The sequence below is a fragment of the Zingiber officinale genome, chromosome 6B (assembly GCF_018446385.1).
Source record: "Zingiber officinale cultivar Zhangliang chromosome 6B, Zo_v1.1, whole genome shotgun sequence".
Taxonomy (NCBI): domain Eukaryota; kingdom Viridiplantae; phylum Streptophyta; class Magnoliopsida; order Zingiberales; family Zingiberaceae; genus Zingiber; species Zingiber officinale.
In genome coordinates this window covers 77,151,269-77,168,996 of record NC_055996.1, presented here as the reverse complement: position 1 = coordinate 77,168,996, position 17,728 = coordinate 77,151,269, and the positions used below count along the sequence as shown (strand labels likewise).

Below are 17,728 nucleotides of genomic sequence, written 5' to 3'. Positions count from 1 at the left end.
GAAAATTTTCGATTCTTGATTTCCAAGAATCGAAACTCGTAGAAGTGTATGGTGGAGCCACCCTTGTGTCAAATCCAAGTCCATCTTGGAATTGCATCTTGAAGTTGAGCTTGATAAAATCTTGAACTTGAAGAATTTGCTCCAACTTCTTCACCCTCTAGCTTTTCTTGATATGCTTGACCCTTCCGGCGATGATTCCGGTGAAGAGCAACCTTGCTCTGATACCACTTGTTAGGACCAAAAGTAGCTAGAGGGGGGGGGGTGAATAGCTCGTCGCGTGCTCGTCGCTTGGCGTTGCTTGTTTCTTCAAGGATATGCAGCGGAAAATACAGAAACAAAAACACACAACGCTAACAAGGTTGGTTTACTTGGTATCCACCTCACAAGAGGTGACTAGTCCAAGGATCCACACCACGCACGCACCCTCCACTATGAAACACTCCTTTTCGGTAACTACCGAGGGCGGAGAAGCCCTACAAGACTCTCAGTACAAGAAGAAGAAAGGGAAATACAAGTTAAGCAAAAGCTTACAAGATGTGCAGTAAAAACCCTAACCCTAACTTCTTCCTCTTGCAATAGATCCGCCTCTTGACTTGGAAAGCCTCCAAGAACCTTCAAGAACTGGCGATCACGTGCTTGTAGAGAGCTGTGGAGGAGCTGGAATGAATCTGAGAAGAGCTCGTGAAGAGATACCGAAGACCACGCTCGCCTGCAAACGCCGACGATCGGATCCCGATCGATTCGAATGTTCCGAATCGATCGGAGGCTTTGATCGATCCACGGATCGATCCGGAGCGCCTGGAAACACGCTGGATCGATCCACGGATCGATCCAGCGCTTATCGCGCAAGCAGCCGCGATCGATCCACCGATCGATCGACCTCCTCGATCGATCCACGGATCGATCCGTGGTTCGCTCGATTGAAAGAATGGATCGATCCACCGATCGATCCACGGATCGATCCACGGATCGATCCAAAGACTTGGTTTTGCCCAAAACCAAATCCCAAACCTCCCTAACCAACATCCGTCAACCTTGACCTGTTGGTACATCATGCCTCGCATCCGGTCACCCTTGACCTGCTAGGTTCTCCCACCAAGTGTCCGGTCAACCTTTGACCCACTTGACTTTTACTCGTCGTGCCAAGTATCCGGTCACTCCATTGACCTACTTGACTTCCACCGATGTCCGGTCAACCTGACCCATCCGACTTCCTTCCTTGCCAAGTATCCACAATCCTTTGACCTACTTGACTTCCCAACACCGGATGTCCGATCATCCTGATCCATCTGATTTCCTTCCTTGCCAAGTATCCATCAATCCTTTGACCTACTTGGACTTCCCAACACCAGATGTCCGATCATCCTTGATCCATCTGGATTTCCTTCCTTGCCTGGCTTCACTCACCAGGACTTTCACCTAGCTTCACTCACTAGGGTTTTCCATCTGCCTAGTTTCACTCACTAGGACTTTTACCTGGCTTCACTCACCAGGACTTTCACCTAGCTTCACTCACTAGGATTTCCTTCTGCCTAGCTTCACTCACTAGGACTTTCACCTGGCTTCACTCACCAGGACTTTCACCTAGCTTCACTCACTAGGATTTCCTTCTGCCTAGCTTCACTCACTAGGACTTCCTTCTGCCTAACTTGCCAGTTAGGACTTCCCAGTCAAGTATCCGGTCAACCTTGACCTACTTGACTCTTCTTCGATCAATATCTTATTGTCAAACATCTAAACCCAAACCAAGACTCAGCTTGGTTAACCAGGTCAACCTTGACCTGAGGGATGTTGCACCAACACCCTTAAGTTGTTGCCGCCGGCCACAAAGGAGGAAGAGAAAAGAAGGAGAAGAGGAGATCCTAGGGCCGGCCACACCAAGGAAGAAAAGAATAGAGTCGTTAGACATTAAGGCACCTCTACCCCCTCTTTTATAATCCTTGGTCTTGGCAAATAAGGAAATTTTAATAAAAACTTCCTTAATTCTTTTGTCATGAAAAAGAAAAAAATAATTAATTAAAAAACAATTTTCTTTTTCCAAATTTCTTGGTCGGCCACTTTCTCCCCAAAACAAGGAAAGTTTTAATTAAAACAAGAATTAAAACTTCCTAATTTATTTCCAGAAATTTATAAAAAATTTCAATAATTTTAATCCCTTCATGATTGGTTAGTAAAAAAGAAATTTTATAAATTAAAATATTTCTTTTAAACATGTGGATAATTTCCAAAAAGGAAAGTTATCTCTAAAAATTAAAATCTCTTTTCAATCTACAAATAAGGAAAGATATCAAATCTTTTCTTAATCTTTTGTAGAAACTAATAAAAGAGAATATTTAATTTTTAAACTTTCTTTTAAATCATGAACATGGTTAAAAAGGAAAGTTTTCTCAAAATTAAAATCTCCTTTCAATCTACAAATAAGGAAAGATTTCAAATCTTTTCTTAATCTTTTGTAGAAAGCTATAAGAGGAAAGATTTAAACTTTAAACTCTCTTTTAAAACCATGATATCCACATAAGAAATAATTTTAATAAAAATTCCTTTTAATTTTCTAGTGGTCGGCCACCTAAGCTTGGGACCCAAGCTTTGGCCGGCCACCAACTTGGCTCATCCACTTGGTCTTGGCCGGCCCTAGCTTGGGTTCCAAGCTAGCTTGGCTGGCCCCATTAGGATGGGTAAGAAGGTGGGTATGTGGTGGGTATAAATCTCTATGTACAAGAGGCTACGATAGGGACCGAGAGGAGGAATTGGTTTTGGTCTCCCGATGAAATTAAGCTTCCCGTGTTCGCCCCGAACACACAACTTAACTTCATCAATAATAATTCATACCACTAAAGAATTATTATTGAACTATCGCACCAATCCCAAATTACATTTTTTGGGCTCCTTCTTATTATGAGTGTGTTAGTCTCCCTGTGTTTAAGATGTCGAATGTCCACTAATTAAGTGAGTTACTGACAACTCATTTAATTAATATCTTAGTCCAAGAGTAGTATCACTCAATCTTATCGTCATGTCGGACTAAGTCCACCTGCAGGGTTTAACATGACAATCTTTATGAGCTCCTCTTAGGGGCATTATCAACCTAGATTACTAGGGCACAGTTTCCTTCTATAATCAACAAGTCACACTATAAGTAACATCATTTCCCAACTTATCGGCATTTTGATTTATCGAACTAAATCTCACCCTTTGATAAGTCAAAGAAATAAATATTAAATATATGTGTTTGTTATTATATTAGGATTAAGAACACACACTTCCATAATAACTAAGGTTTAGTTCTTTTATTAAATCAGTATAAAAAGAACTTACCTTAAATGGTCCTGCTCAATACACTTAAAGTGTACTAGTGTAATTTATTAGTCAAGATAAACTAATGCCTAATTACACTACGACTATTCCAATGGTTTGTTCCTTTCCATCTTAGTCGTGAGCTACTGTTTATAATTTATAAAGAACCGATAACACAATCTTCTGTTTGTGACACCACACACTATGTTATCTATAATATAAATTAATTGAACATCTACATTTGGTATATATAAATGTAGACACTTGACCAATGTGATTCTTATAAATGTTTATACAAAAGCTAGGCTTTTAGTATACACTCCAACACCGGCTTCACTCACCGGGACTTTCACCACCTAGCTTCACTCACTAGGCCCTGGCTTCACTCACCAGGACTTCCACTTTGCCTAACCTTTGGTTAGGACTTACCTTTGCTAGTCATCTAGTCCTGACTAGACTTCTCTCTCCCAAACATCAAGTCATGTTTAGGTCAACCCTTGTCATATTGTCAAACATCGAAACCCTAGAGGTCGATTGCACCAACAATCTCCCCCTTTTTGGTGTTTGACAATTTTCTTAAGTTAGGCTTGAGTCTTTTAAGGGTTAACTCTCAAGATTTGAGAAATTCAAAAAAGTTTGAAAGTAGGTTAGGAATGTGTTTTTAACTTAACTTAAGATTTTTTTTAACTTAAGATATCACTCTCCCCCTTTGGCACACATCAAAAGGATATGAACTTAAGGGTTAGTTTCTATTAGATTTTGCACCAACAATGTGCGAAGAACTTTTTGAAAGTGAGTTTTTTAAGTGACAAAAGTGACTTTTGATAGTGTATTTTCAAAAATTTGTAAAGCAAAGAGTAATTTTGTAAAATATTATGAAAATAATTTTTCAAACTTAGTTTCAAGATTTTCAATAGTAATTTTTTAAAGATTACTTTTAGTCTTTCAATTAGGGCTCCCCTTAAATTGACACATTCTTAAGACTTCTTGTTAACCACAACTAAAACTTCCTATGTGTCAAGGGGTTGATCTAAATTAAAAGAACACAAAGTTTGAAGATGAGTTTTCAAAATATTTTCAAAAAGAATTTGAAAGTGATTGTGCACCAAAACCTTTTAAGAAGACCTTAAGTTTTTAAAATGTTTACTAAGTAACAAAATGATTTTTCAAAATATGTTAAGTCGTAATGATTTTTGAAAAACATAGAGTGTTATACATATAGAGAGAGAGAGAGAGAGAGTTTTGTTAAAATGCGGACCTTGGCATGCGGATTCGTCCGCAACCACAGAATTTGATTTTTTTTTAATATTTTGTTTATTTTTTAAATACAACTTCTTCTCTGTTTTTTCTCTTCGTTCTGGCCGAAACGAATGTGCTCACCGCGCCTCCTCGCGCGCCCACCACCCGCCCTGCCCACCGCCGGCGGCCTCCGGCCACCTGGACCCACCCACACTATAGCCCAAGGGGTGAACCCGTCGGGGATCGCGGCCGGACTCCGGACGCTATCGCGACTGGACGCTCGCGACTAGACGCGATCGTGCCAGATTCCGGTGAGATCACAGTCGGAATCCGGCTCGGCCGCAATCGCGACCGGATTCCGGCTGCGATCGCGCGCCAGATTCCGGTCGCGATCGTGTCCGAAATCTAGCGTGATCGCGGCCAGATTCCGGACGCGTCACGACCGAACGCGAGGCTGCCGGGCCAGCAGCGGGGGCGGTCGGTCAGCGACGGGGCGCGAGGCCAGCTGCGGGGCTGCTGGTCGGCGGCGGGGCGCGAGGGAGGAGCCGCGGTGAGCTTCGGTTGCAAGAACGAAGGAAAGAGAAAAAGTTTCATTAAAAAGCGGTATTAAAAAAATGACGTGGAGTTTAGTCCGTAGCAATCCGTAAAATAAGATCCGTAGCATAACAACATTGTATATATATATATATATATATATATATAGAGAGAGAGAGAGAGAGAGAGAGAGAAATGATATGCTACGGATCATTATTTACGGATTGCAACGGACTTAATGCCATGTCATTTTTTTATTAATTTTTTATAAAAAAATTTCTCTTTCTTCTTTATTTTTTTTCTCCTGCTTCGTTCGTTCTCGGCGCGTTTCGCCGAGAAGCAGCTCACGTCGCGCGCCCGCCACCCGCCCTGCCGCCGGCCATCTGCCCACCGCCGGCGGCCTCCGGCCGCCTGGACCCACCCACACTATAGCCCATGGGGTGAACCCGTCGGGGATCGCGGCATGGATTCCGGCCACATCTCTATTCCAGCCGCGATACAGGCAATTCCGACAGTGTTGGACAAGCGACTGGATTCCGGCGCGGTCGCATCCGGATTCCGGCCGTGATCGCGCCGGAATCCGAACGCGCCTTCATCGGAATCCTGACGCGGGCACGTCCGGACGCGATCGCGACGGAGGTAGGTGCGGTCGCGATGACGATGGCGCCATCGCGGCCGGAATCCGGCGCCATCGCGGCCGGAATCCGGTCGCTGCCAGACTCCATCCGATTCCCGGCCGGATTTCAACCGGAATCCGGCAGAAATCCGGCCGCGATCTGGCTACCACGCTAGCAACCGCAATCGCGGTCGGATTTCGGCTGGGGATTCTGGCTGCCGGCGGGTGGTCGGAGGGTGGTGGGCGGCCGGAGACGAGGAGGCTGGGTGACCGGTGGGTGGTGCCCGTTCGGCCAACAGCGAGGAGGCCGGCGAGGCTGGCACATGCACACGACGACGAGAGAGAGGAGAACGAGGAAGGAAAAAAAAATCAAAAATATATAAAAAAAAAAAAAAGCAAAATCTGTAGGCCGCGGATGTGTCCGCATGCAGAAGTCCACATTTTAACAAAACTGTATATAGTTTTTAACTTAAATTAAAGATCATTTTTAAATTAATTTTTAAGTTTAAAACGATTTTAAAAATAATTTTTTTAAAGAATTTTAAAATAATTTTTCAATAATTATTAAATTAATTTTAAAATAGTTTTTTAAATGATTTTTTAATAATTTTTAAAATAGTTTTTTAAATAATTTTTACAACAGTTTTTTTAAAATAATTTATAAAAAGTTTTTTAAAGAATTTTTAAAATAGTTTTTTAAAATAATTTTAAAAATGTTTTTTAAAGAATTTTTAAAACAGTGTTTTAAATAATTTCTAAAATAGTATTTAAAATGATTTTTAAAATGATTTTTTTTTAGAATTTTTAAAATAATTTTTTTAAAAAAAATAAATGATTTTTAAAATGTTTTTCTTAAAGATTTCTAAATAATTTTTAAAAATATTTTTAAAATGATTTTTAAAAATAATTATTAAAAGAATTTTAAATGATTTTTAAAATATTTTTAAAAAGTTTTCATGAGAATTTTTAAAAATATTTTTAAAATGATTTTTAAAATATTTTTTAAATAATTTTTTTAAAGACTTTTTAAAAGAATTTTTAAATAAATTTTAAAAGATTTTTAAATAAATTTTAAAAGATTTTTAAATAATTTTTAAAAAGATTTCTAAAATGATTTTAAAAAATATTTATTAAAAGAATATTTAATATAATTTTAAAATGATTTTAAAAAGAATTTTTAAAATGATTTTTAAAATATTTTTAATTAATTTTTATTTTTAATGTTTTTTTAAAAGAATTTTAAAAGAATTTTTAAAAGGATTTTTAAAATATTTTTCTAATAATTTTTTAAAAGAATTGTTAAAATAAATTTTTAGTTAAAAATATTTTTAAAAATAATTTTTAATTAAAAATATTTTTAAAGTAAATTTTAACATAAAAATATTTTTAAAATAAATTTTAAGTTAAAAAGATTTTTAAAATAAATTTTAATTTAAAATAATTTTTAAGTTAAATTAATTTCTAAAATAATTTTTAAGTTAAAATACTTTCATAAAACAATTTTTAAGTTAAATTAATTTAAAATAATTTTTAAGTTAAATTGATTTCTAAAATAATTTTTAAGTTAAAATAGTTTCTTAAAATAATTCTTAAGTAAAATTAATTTTTTAAAATAACTTTTAAGTTAAATTAATTTTAAAATAATTTTTAAGTTAAAATACTTTCTTAAAATAATTTTTAAGTTAAATTAATTTTTTAAAATAAAATTTAAGTTAAAAAGATTTTTAAAATAAATTTTAAGTTAAAATAATTTTTAAGTTAAATTAATTTTTTAAAATAAATTTTAAGTTAAAATACTTTCATAAAATAATTTTTATGTTAAATTCATTTAAAATAATTTTTAAGTTAAATTAATTTCTAAAATAATTTTTAAGTTAAAACACTTTCTTAAAATAATTTTTAAGTTAAATTAATTTTTGAAAATAATTTTTAAGTTAAATTAATATTAAAATAATTTTTAAGTTAAAATACTTTCTTAAAATAATTTTTAAGTTAAATTAATTTTTTTAAACAATTTTAAAGTTAAAATAATTTTTAAGTTAAAATACTTTCTTAAAATAATTAATTTTAAAAATAATTGTTAATCTAAATTAATTTTTTAAAATAATTTCAAGTTATGTTAATTTTAAAAATAATTTTAAAAAAAAAGAGTAAGATAATTTTAAAGAATTATAAACTAATTTTTAAAGAATTTTAAAATAATTTTTAAAGAGTTTTAAAATAGTTTTTTAAGAATTTTTAAAATAATTTTTCAAGAATTTTAAAATAATTTTTAAATAATTTTTGAAATAAATTTTTAAAGAATATTAAAATAAATTTTTATAAAATTTAAAATAATTTTTATATAATTTTTAAAATAATTTTTAAAGAATTTTAAAATAAGTTTTAGAGAGTTTTAAAATAATTTTTAAAGAGTTTTAAAATAATTTTTAAATAATTTTTAAACGGTTTTTGAAAAAATTTTAATGAGTTTAAAAATAATTTTTTAAAGAGTTTTTAAATCATTTTTAAAGAGTTTTTGAAATAATTTTTAAAGAATTTTTGAAATAATTTTTAAAGAATTTTTAAAATAATTTTTTAAGAATTTTAAAATAATTTTTAAAGAGTTTTAATATAATTTTTAAAGAGTTTTAAAATAATTTTTAAAGAATTTTTAAAATAACTTTTAAAGAATTTTTGAAATAACTTTTAAAGAATTTTTAAAATAATTTTTAAAGAATTTTTAAAATAATTTTTTAAAATAATTTTTTAAAATATGTTTTAAAATAATTTTTATGTTAAATTAATTTTTAAAATATATTTTAAAATAATTTTTAAGTTAAAATTATTTTTAAAATAACTTTTTAAGTTAATTTTATTTAACATAATCTTTAAGTGAATTTTTAATTTAATTTTAAAGAAATTGAAATTGAATTTTCAATTGAATTTAATTTGATTTAATTTTAATTAGATCTAATTAGATATAATTTAATTTGGTTTGATTCGATTCGGTTTGATTTGGTTTGGTTGGATTCAATTTGGTTCTATTCAATTTGATTCGATTCTATTCGATTTAGTTTGGTTCGATTCTATTCGAATTGGTTTGATTTGATTCGATTCGATTTGGTTCGATTTGATTTGGTTTTGTTCGATTCGATTTGATTTAGTTGGATTCGATTAAAAGCACTTAGTCATCTCACCCTATTTAAGTTTTCAATCAGGGAATCCTATAATTTTTTTGAGATGAGTTAGATTTAATTTCAGGGTTTGGTTTAATTTTGTGTTAGATTCATGTTTAGCTTTGGACTCAACAAATAGGCATTCTCTGGATAAACTTCTGGGCTATGGTGAGTCACTTGGACATCATTAGAGTAACCATGCCTTCGAGATTTTCCAAATAGTCCTATCCACTAAACTTAATACGAAACATTTGTCTAACTAGTTAGATTCGTAAAGGGTAGTTTCGGTTAGTTCCACCTAGCCAAATGCACCAGGTCGAAGTCATATCTTCTTAGACATGCATAGACTAAGCTTTCCTAACGTAATATCATCCAAAACTTCACCAGTACTGTAGGCCAAGTTAAACTTTGTTCCTTTTTATTTTAATCCTAATTACCCTACCGGGTAGGTTAGTTTCGGTTACCCTGCCGGGTAGATTATTTTTGGAGGTACCAACTGGCTTGGAGCCTCCCCTAAATTATTGATTTTCTTTTTAAGATTTTTGTATATTTTTATTTAATTTATAAGTTTTTAATTTTGAATTAATTAGATGAGTCAAATTGTCCTTCTTTAAAGGAGTGTATTTAATGTTTCAATTTTCATTTAATTCTAATTTTATTAAGTTGATTGAATTATCTTTCTTTAATAGCTTATTTTTAATGTTTAAGTTTTTATTAATTTTTAAATTTGAATTAATTAAATTGTTTTGATTATATTTCTTAAAAGATTTATCTTTTAGCCTTTTATTAATTGTTATTTTTGAATTTTCTAAATTCTCTTTGTTTAATATGTTATTTTTAACATTTAATTTTAAGTTTGTTAAATTTAATTTTGATTTTATCAAAGTATTTGATTTTATCCTTATATGTTCTTTGTCTTTTGAAGTTGATATGATTAGTGGAATTTATTAGATTAACCTTATCATTAAAATTTAATTTTTTGTTAATTAAATTATCTTGGGTTTGGATAGGATTTTCTAGATTGATATTGTCTAGATTATTAAATAATTTATTAAGAAATTTATTAATTTTATCTAGATCAATATTGACCTTGTCATCTTTATCATTTGAATTTTCAGATTTGTTTAGGTTTAAACTTGAATTTTTAAGTTTATTAATTATTTTCATATTTTCTGTATTTTCTAAATTACTTAGATTTGTTTTATCAGAAAATATCCTAGGTGTATTTTTGCAAGTATTGTCAACTATACTATTTTCACATAAATTTTCAGAAATATCTAAATTAACATGCATATTATTTAAATTACTATTAACAAGGGTATTTTGATAAATATTACTAACCTTGAGCGCAACCCCTAATTCAGTAGGTTTTTCCGTTGGATCTGACTCGAGTCCGGATTCAATTTTGACTTGATCGTCTAACTCCAACGGCTCCTTATGAAGCTTAGCCAGACAGGTCCAAAACTCGTGGGCATCATTGACTTTTCCTATCCTGCAATTAACTTTGTTAGGTAATAAATCTGAAACTAATTTTATTACCTTTTGGTTTGCTTCTGAGTTTTGTGTTGGTCTTCTCAGTGCCAAGCCACTATCAAAGTCGTTCATGGAGATAAAGCTTTCCATCTGCATCTTCCACAAATTGAATTCATGTCTCTCTTATATCTCATATGGAGGTGGTTCGTTGATATTCTGTCCTTCTAGAAGAGACATTGGTCTTGCACATAAGGAAACAAAAGAAAGATCTCAAGACTTGGTCTCGGATTAGCAGTGCTGGAGGAAAAGAAATATGCGTGAAAAAATAATAATTTTTTTAATAATAAAATATTGAAAAAGATATTATTATAAATTTTTGAAAATATAATATTTCACTAATACCGACCAATGGTGAAAAGATGAAAATAAAGTTTTCAAAAATAGTTTTGGAGGGAAAACCCAAACGATATCTATTTTACTTTTGAAAAGGACCCCCCTTACTTGATTGGTGGTTGCACCAAATCAGAACGGTACCTTCTCTGATACCACTTGTCGGATCGAAGCGTTCAATAGAGGGGGGGTGTGAATATAGATTAAAAATTTAGAAGAAGTACGCAGCAGAAAGAATAAACGAAAAGAAAAAACAATGCTAACAAAAGTCATTTTTTACTTGGTTCGGAGCTTGTGTCGACTCCTACTCCAAGGCCCGCACACAAGGGGCAATCACTAATAATTCGAAATATGGATTACAAAAGAAGTACAGGAATTATTAGAAAATAAAACAACCAACAATAAAAGAAAAACAAACAAGTTAGCAATTTGTCGGAGAGTTTTCGCAGCGTCGCAGGAGCACATTTTCCAGCAGATTCCTTCCTGCAAGAAAACGTTAGTCTGGAGGCAAATATAAGATATATATCTTGCAAAAAAAAGTATTAGCACAGTTAAAAATCAAACAGAATATTAATTAGATTCCGTCTCCTCGAGACCGGAATCTAGTCACGATCTCGACTTAGATATCCGAAATGAATCTAAGTCAGATCGACGCCTAATGTTCCCTTCCCGGGAACGCGTCCTCACAGTCACTCTCCTCCAGTGACTTACCTTCACTTACCTGTCAGACGTCCGGTCAGCCCTTCGACCCGTCTGAACTCGTGTCAGCTACTTGGTCAGCCCGTCGACCTAGCCGTGCTTCCCTGCAACACTGAGTTAGCACAGTATTAACAGAATTCAAGTATAACATAAGGTTACCTCCTAGAGTTGCCTAGCTTCACTCACTAGGACTTCCATTGTCTGGCTTCACTCACTAGGACTTTCTCCACCTAGCTTCGCTCACTAGGGTCTACTTCACTCACCAGGACTTCCTCCACCTAGCTTCACTCACTAAGGCTCGGCTTCACTCACCGGGACTTCCACCACCTAGCTTCACTCACTAGGGTCCGACTTCACTCACTAGGGTCCAGCTTCACTCACCGGGACTTCCACTTTGCCACTACAACAAAAACCTTCATAGACATCAGTTTTCCACGTCTATTTCATTTTCGACCGATGTCTATAAAGCCGATGTTAAAAGTCTGCCATTTTAGACATCGGGTTAAAACCGGTGTAGTATCACTTAACGACACCGGTCTTCGAATCGGTTATTAACCGGTGTAGTATCACTTAACGACACCGTTTCATCAACGGTGTAAAACCGATGTAATATTAGTTAATAACACCGGTTTTGCAGCGGTGGAAAACCGATGTAATATCAGTATTTTTTAACAGTACAAATTTAATTTCCGAAATAGTAACAAAAAAATACACAAATATTCACAAATTACACAAATATTCTTCATTCAACATTATCCATAAAATACACAAATATTCATAAATTACATAAATATTCTTCTTACAATAGTATCCATAAAATACACAAACATTCTTTTTACATCAAAAGCTAATAGATATCATAATCAAGGTAGAACATTCTTTTAACAACACATCAAAGTAGAACCGCACTTCAAATGTAATCTAGCATGCATTCGGCCCACTCGAACCGCACTTCATCAATTTCAACTCTGGAGTACTTGAGATTTATAAACTGTAAAAACACATAAATAATATATTAGTAAACCAAGACCAAAAATCAACTTTACAGAATGAATTAGTTATCAGAAAGTTGAATTTGCAGTTACAAATGAAGTAAAAGAATCATATTCAGCTGTCAAAAGATAACTAGGTCCATGCTCTTAGAGAGAACCATACAAAACAAAATGAAAGGTTTCGAACATAAAAAAAAAAATGTTAGTCATGCCAAGACTGAGATCACTCATCTATCTATCATTTCAACCTAATAAATTAGTTACTTTGGTTTTGCAAAGTCTCCCAATTGTGTAGGAACCTCAGTAGCTTTTATCCCAAGTTCAGAGAAGAAGAATAATAATGAGGAAAATCAATTTCTGTATTTACAACACTATTTTGATGTTAAATGTTGTTAACATGTTTGTTTAACGTTGTTGTCTCCTTGTTTAGGAGCATTCTTCATAGCCCGCATGAATTTTTAAACAAAATCATGTCTAGTACTGTTTTTCATTTTTCTTATTGATGGAATTGAACCCAAATCCATCGCTAAGAATTAATTTGTCTCTGGAGCACAAAAAATTATGAATTTTCATAACCTCAATCAAAGCATTAGTTTGCTTTTTGTTCTAGCATCTAAAGCAAAAGAAAGTACATAAAGGAGACAGGATAAGGAATAACCATGACAAGAAATCAGGAAAATATATAATAACCATAGTCCTTCAAAGACAATGAAAATCAAGCAACTAACTTAAATCTGAAGGTGATGCGTAAGTTCGAAAATCTTAATAAAATACTTTGAGTGAGGCCATATTGATAACAGGTAGTCGAAGATTGTAAACCTCAAATTTCATTCCCATGCTCTGATGAATCAAGGTATAGCAAGATTTTAAGATTTACGAACTACTAAACAAAAATATCATTAGGAAGAATCTATAGAAGTACCTGGACAACATGGGAAAATTCATTAAGGAATGCATTTTGTGTGGCTAGGGACAGATGACTGCAAGCCAAAACCTCCAGCATATGCTTGATAGCCAAATCAAGAACTCCAATAAAAGAATACCATGTAAGTAAATGGAAGGAGATAAGGTCAAAAGCATCAAAGATAAATGCACAAATATACAAACAAAGCATAGAGAACCTTCCAACATTGTAGTGAACATGATTAGATATATAACTCCAACCATTTTCTCTGTAAACGAAGAGTGCATTCCTGTAAGCTCGAATCGCATGTTGTCTCTACATTTTACAGAATGAATGTTTTACAATTAGCACATAAAATTTTGAACATGCTTTAAATATCTTAGACACAAGTTTCAATATGAAGATAAATTTGACATGCAATCGAGTACCTGATCAGAAATGTAGTAACGGTTTCCAGACAAAACAAGATGAAAACCATATTTGCGTAACATTGGTGGGATGGAAAGCAAATAGTAGTAGGATGCTTGTTCAAGCAATCGACCTGCCAAAATAATTATCTAGTTTTGTGATCTCGTAACAGCAAACTCATGCATGTAAAATGGAAATTGTTAGCGTTGATGGCAAAGTCTGATGGAATGATGACTTATGGACTTGCAACAATACAACAAAGAATAGTGAACATATATATACCAGTCGTGAAGGCATACTCAGCTGATGTCGTATCCTTTTCCCAGTCCTTCCATCTGTGTATCTACCCAAGAGAAGATTATCAATGCAAAGTGGATACTGCAACAGCTAAACTAAATCATCCTCAGGCAATGCTATGGAATTATTCAGAATGATACATAATGTAATCCACTACTCTGTCACTGCTGATTCACCTTTGCTCTTCCAAGGACCATTATAAGAGCACTATTTACCACATGAAACACAGCCAAAAAGAAGATCAGAATGTGCAACTGGTACAAGCCTGTGGCAGTAATCAGTTGCTCCTTTTCCTACAAGTGATCGCAATTGAACATTTTAGTGAAAGCTTCTTAGATTTTGTTTACAATAGATTATTTTCAACCAAACAATCAGAGAATTGGAAGTTGTTGTGCACTACTCACTGGGGGGCATTCAACCACTGAACCACCAGCTGCTAAAATCCTGCACTTCAGGTGTGACTCCGTCAGCACCAGCGCGAGCAGCCGCCTTTTATTTCTGCCAGTTGACAATGCATCAGGGCGACATGGCAGCATGGAATCTGCAACTGCCTTTGGCACGCAGATTTTCGTGATCTGGTCCTGACTAAACATCAACAGCAAGGAGATGAAGCTGAGAATCATCAACTCTGCGAAAACCACAATGGATCACAGAGTTACAGTAATTCATCTATTCCGGATACCATGCACGTCGAAAGAGTGCTCCAATTTAGGTATGAACTTTCTGGTTTTACCGGCTTTCAGCTTCTCAAGAACTTCAAAAAGAGTTCTCTTTTGCCTGATAAACCACTGACAACGAAGTCAAATTCTGAAAATTAATAGCAGGCACTCACAAAACTTCGAGTTTCTGAAGAAGTCCAATTGATTCTGGAATAACCCCAGACTGTCAAGCAGTCTGAATGCAAACAACAAGTTAGTATGCAGAGAGCCTATTACAAGGAAGCTTCAGGTGGCAATAGAGCTGATATATCTTACATATGTTTAACATTCATGCTAGAGCTGAAAAGGCTCAGTGGAATTGGACCTGAGAGATGATTCTTGTTCAAGTGTCTGATAAGAACATATTTCATCATCGTTAATTCTTCACCGCGTAAGTTTTTTTTTGATCATGCATGGAAAACTGAGGTGATTGTTTGCCAGGTCTAGCCATACAAGGTCGGCAAGCGTACCCAGGGATGCAGGTATTCTACTAGTAAAATGGTTTGCATTTAATGATCTATGACACAGGTTTGAATCATTAGACTCCTGTTCCTCAGCTAGCAAAAATAGTAAGACAGTGGAAATTACATCCTAACAAGGTCTGGAGCTGGGATAGATTGCCTAGTTCAATAGGAATAGTACCATTGAACTTGCAACCAATCAGTATCCTGAGAAGCAGTAAAAAATGTTGATCAAGCCATAGTTTGATTTTTTTTTTTTTTGTTACGAGAAAAAGTGTTATAGTAAATATGGGTAAAAATAGATAACAAAAGTAACATCATGAGCTGATGATAAAGCAACTTACCATCCTCGCTAGCAGTGGCATTGCCTAGATCACCAGCATGTCAGTTTTCATCTTCAGGAGCACCATGTTCCTTTCCAGCAGGATTAAAATGAGGCCCTGCAGTATACAAGAGCATGAGTACATAATCAGTAATTTAATCCTTTCAATCAGAAACTTGCAACTCAGTAGATCGCCATGAAGGAAAAGGTAAATAATTTTACCAGTTGACATGCATCCATTGGTGGTGTCTCCAAGAGCATGCACATGGAAGCCATGAAGCCCAGGCTTGAGGCCAGTGATGGATCCGGTGACGGTGGTTGGACCTATCACAGAGATTTACATCCCAAAATCAGATCGGATCACAAATTCACAAAAAAATCAAAATGGTTGAAGTTGAAACCCTAGATCTGAAAGGAATTTAGCATTCCACAAGTAGTATTTCAAGAGATTTCTCACCATCTCATTCCTGGACGAAGTAAATTATGCCCTTAACACCCTCACTGTTACCCAAGACAGCAACAACCTTCACCATTTCCTTAGGTGTTCTACACAGCAGACATCAAACACACGGTTAAAGACATCATTAAATGTCTCAAAATAAGTAGCATCGCCACTAGATGAGAAATAATCGATCTCGTCTTCCAGATACAAAAAGAAAAGCAACTCAACAATCGCCAGACTAAACGCTAAACAAATACCATCAAACTCAAGACGAAATCAACTCTCGCTCCATCATAGACAGAGAACCCATCAAATCTCAGTAGAAAACTTCACTTTTTCTTCACCAAATCAAATCAAAGCAGCCGCATAAGTTAAAATCGAGAAAAAAAAAAGAGATAAAACCTAAGGATCGAAAACAAAACAACAATACGATGGAAGACAAATTTCAGATCGGAAAGTATACCTTTGATAAATGGATTAAAGGAAAAAAGAAATGAGATTTACCAGATGATCGAGCACCAAAACAACAACGGGGCAGAAATAAGAGATTCAGATTAAAGAAAACAAAAGCAAATATAAAGATAGAATTATGGAAGAAGAAAGGTGGTGAGGTTGGAAGGAAGAATAAAAAAGAAACACTGGAAAAGAGAAAGAGGTAGAAGAAGAGGTCAAAAGTGCGACCTTATTGAACCAGATCCTGTGGGCGGACTGGATTGCATGGTGGAGGTCGGAAAACGGAGAGGTGGAGGCGAGCTCCTTGTCAAAACGCTTGCTACCGCAGCACCGTAGCACATCCTCCTCCGTCCACGAAAAAGATGCCATCTTATGTAGATCTAGGAAGGGGAAGAGGGAGATGAGGCGAGGAGGAAAGTGGTGTTGGCGTCGCGACGGTATACGGTGGACAGCGCGATATAGGTTTAGGTTTGGAGGGAAGAGTGAAGTGTTGTAAATTTTGGCTAAGTATTGGTGGAAAAATTATATTATTTTATTTTGGTTCATAGACATCGGGTTTTAAAAAACCGCTGTTAAAATCGGTGTCTATTAACAAAAAAAAAGGACGCTCATAGACATCGGCTAAAAAACCGATGTCTATGAGCGAAAATCTGCGCTCATAGACACCGGTTTTTAGAAAAACCGGTGTAAAATACTCAAAGACATCAGTTTTTGCTTAAAACTGTTGTTGTTGCACCGATGTCTATGAGGGTTTTTGTTGTAGTGTGCATAACCTTTGGTTAGGACTTACCTTTGCTAGTCATCTAGTCCTGACTAAACTTCTCTCTCCCAAACATCAAGTCCTGTTTGGGTTAACCCTTAGTTATATTGTCAAACATCGAAACCCTAGAGGTTGATTGTACCAACAGTTTCATCATAATCTAGCCCTTCTACTTGATTGAAACCCCTAGCAACTAATCTAGCTTTGTTTCTCACAATCATTCCCTTATCATTAAGTTTATTTCTAAAAACTCATTTTGTATCAATAATTGATTTGTTGGTAGGCCTAGGAACTAAATCCCAAACTTGACTTCTCTCAAATTGAGATAGTTCATCTTGCATTGCTAAAATCCAATCCGGACCAAACAAGGCATCATCAATGGTTTTTGGCTCTATTTGAGATATTAGGGCTACTTGACTTCCTTCATTTCTAAAGTAAGATCGAGTTCTCACTCTTTGAGTGATGTCTCCTACTACTTGATCTAAGGGATGATTTACATGAATCCTAGTAGGTCTTGATTCTTGATTTGTTATAATTTCGGGCTCAATTGTCAAAGTTTCAATTTTCTCACCATCACTCTCTTGGTTT

At 34.6% G+C, this 17,728-nt stretch overlaps 1 pseudogene; it reads right to left on the bottom strand.

Annotated features, from left to right (window-relative positions):
• Nucleotides 1-13,926: 13,926 nt before the first annotated feature.
• On the bottom strand, nucleotides 13,927-16,018 carry LOC121991139 (annotated as a pseudogene).
• Nucleotides 16,019-17,728: the final 1,710 nt, after the last annotated feature.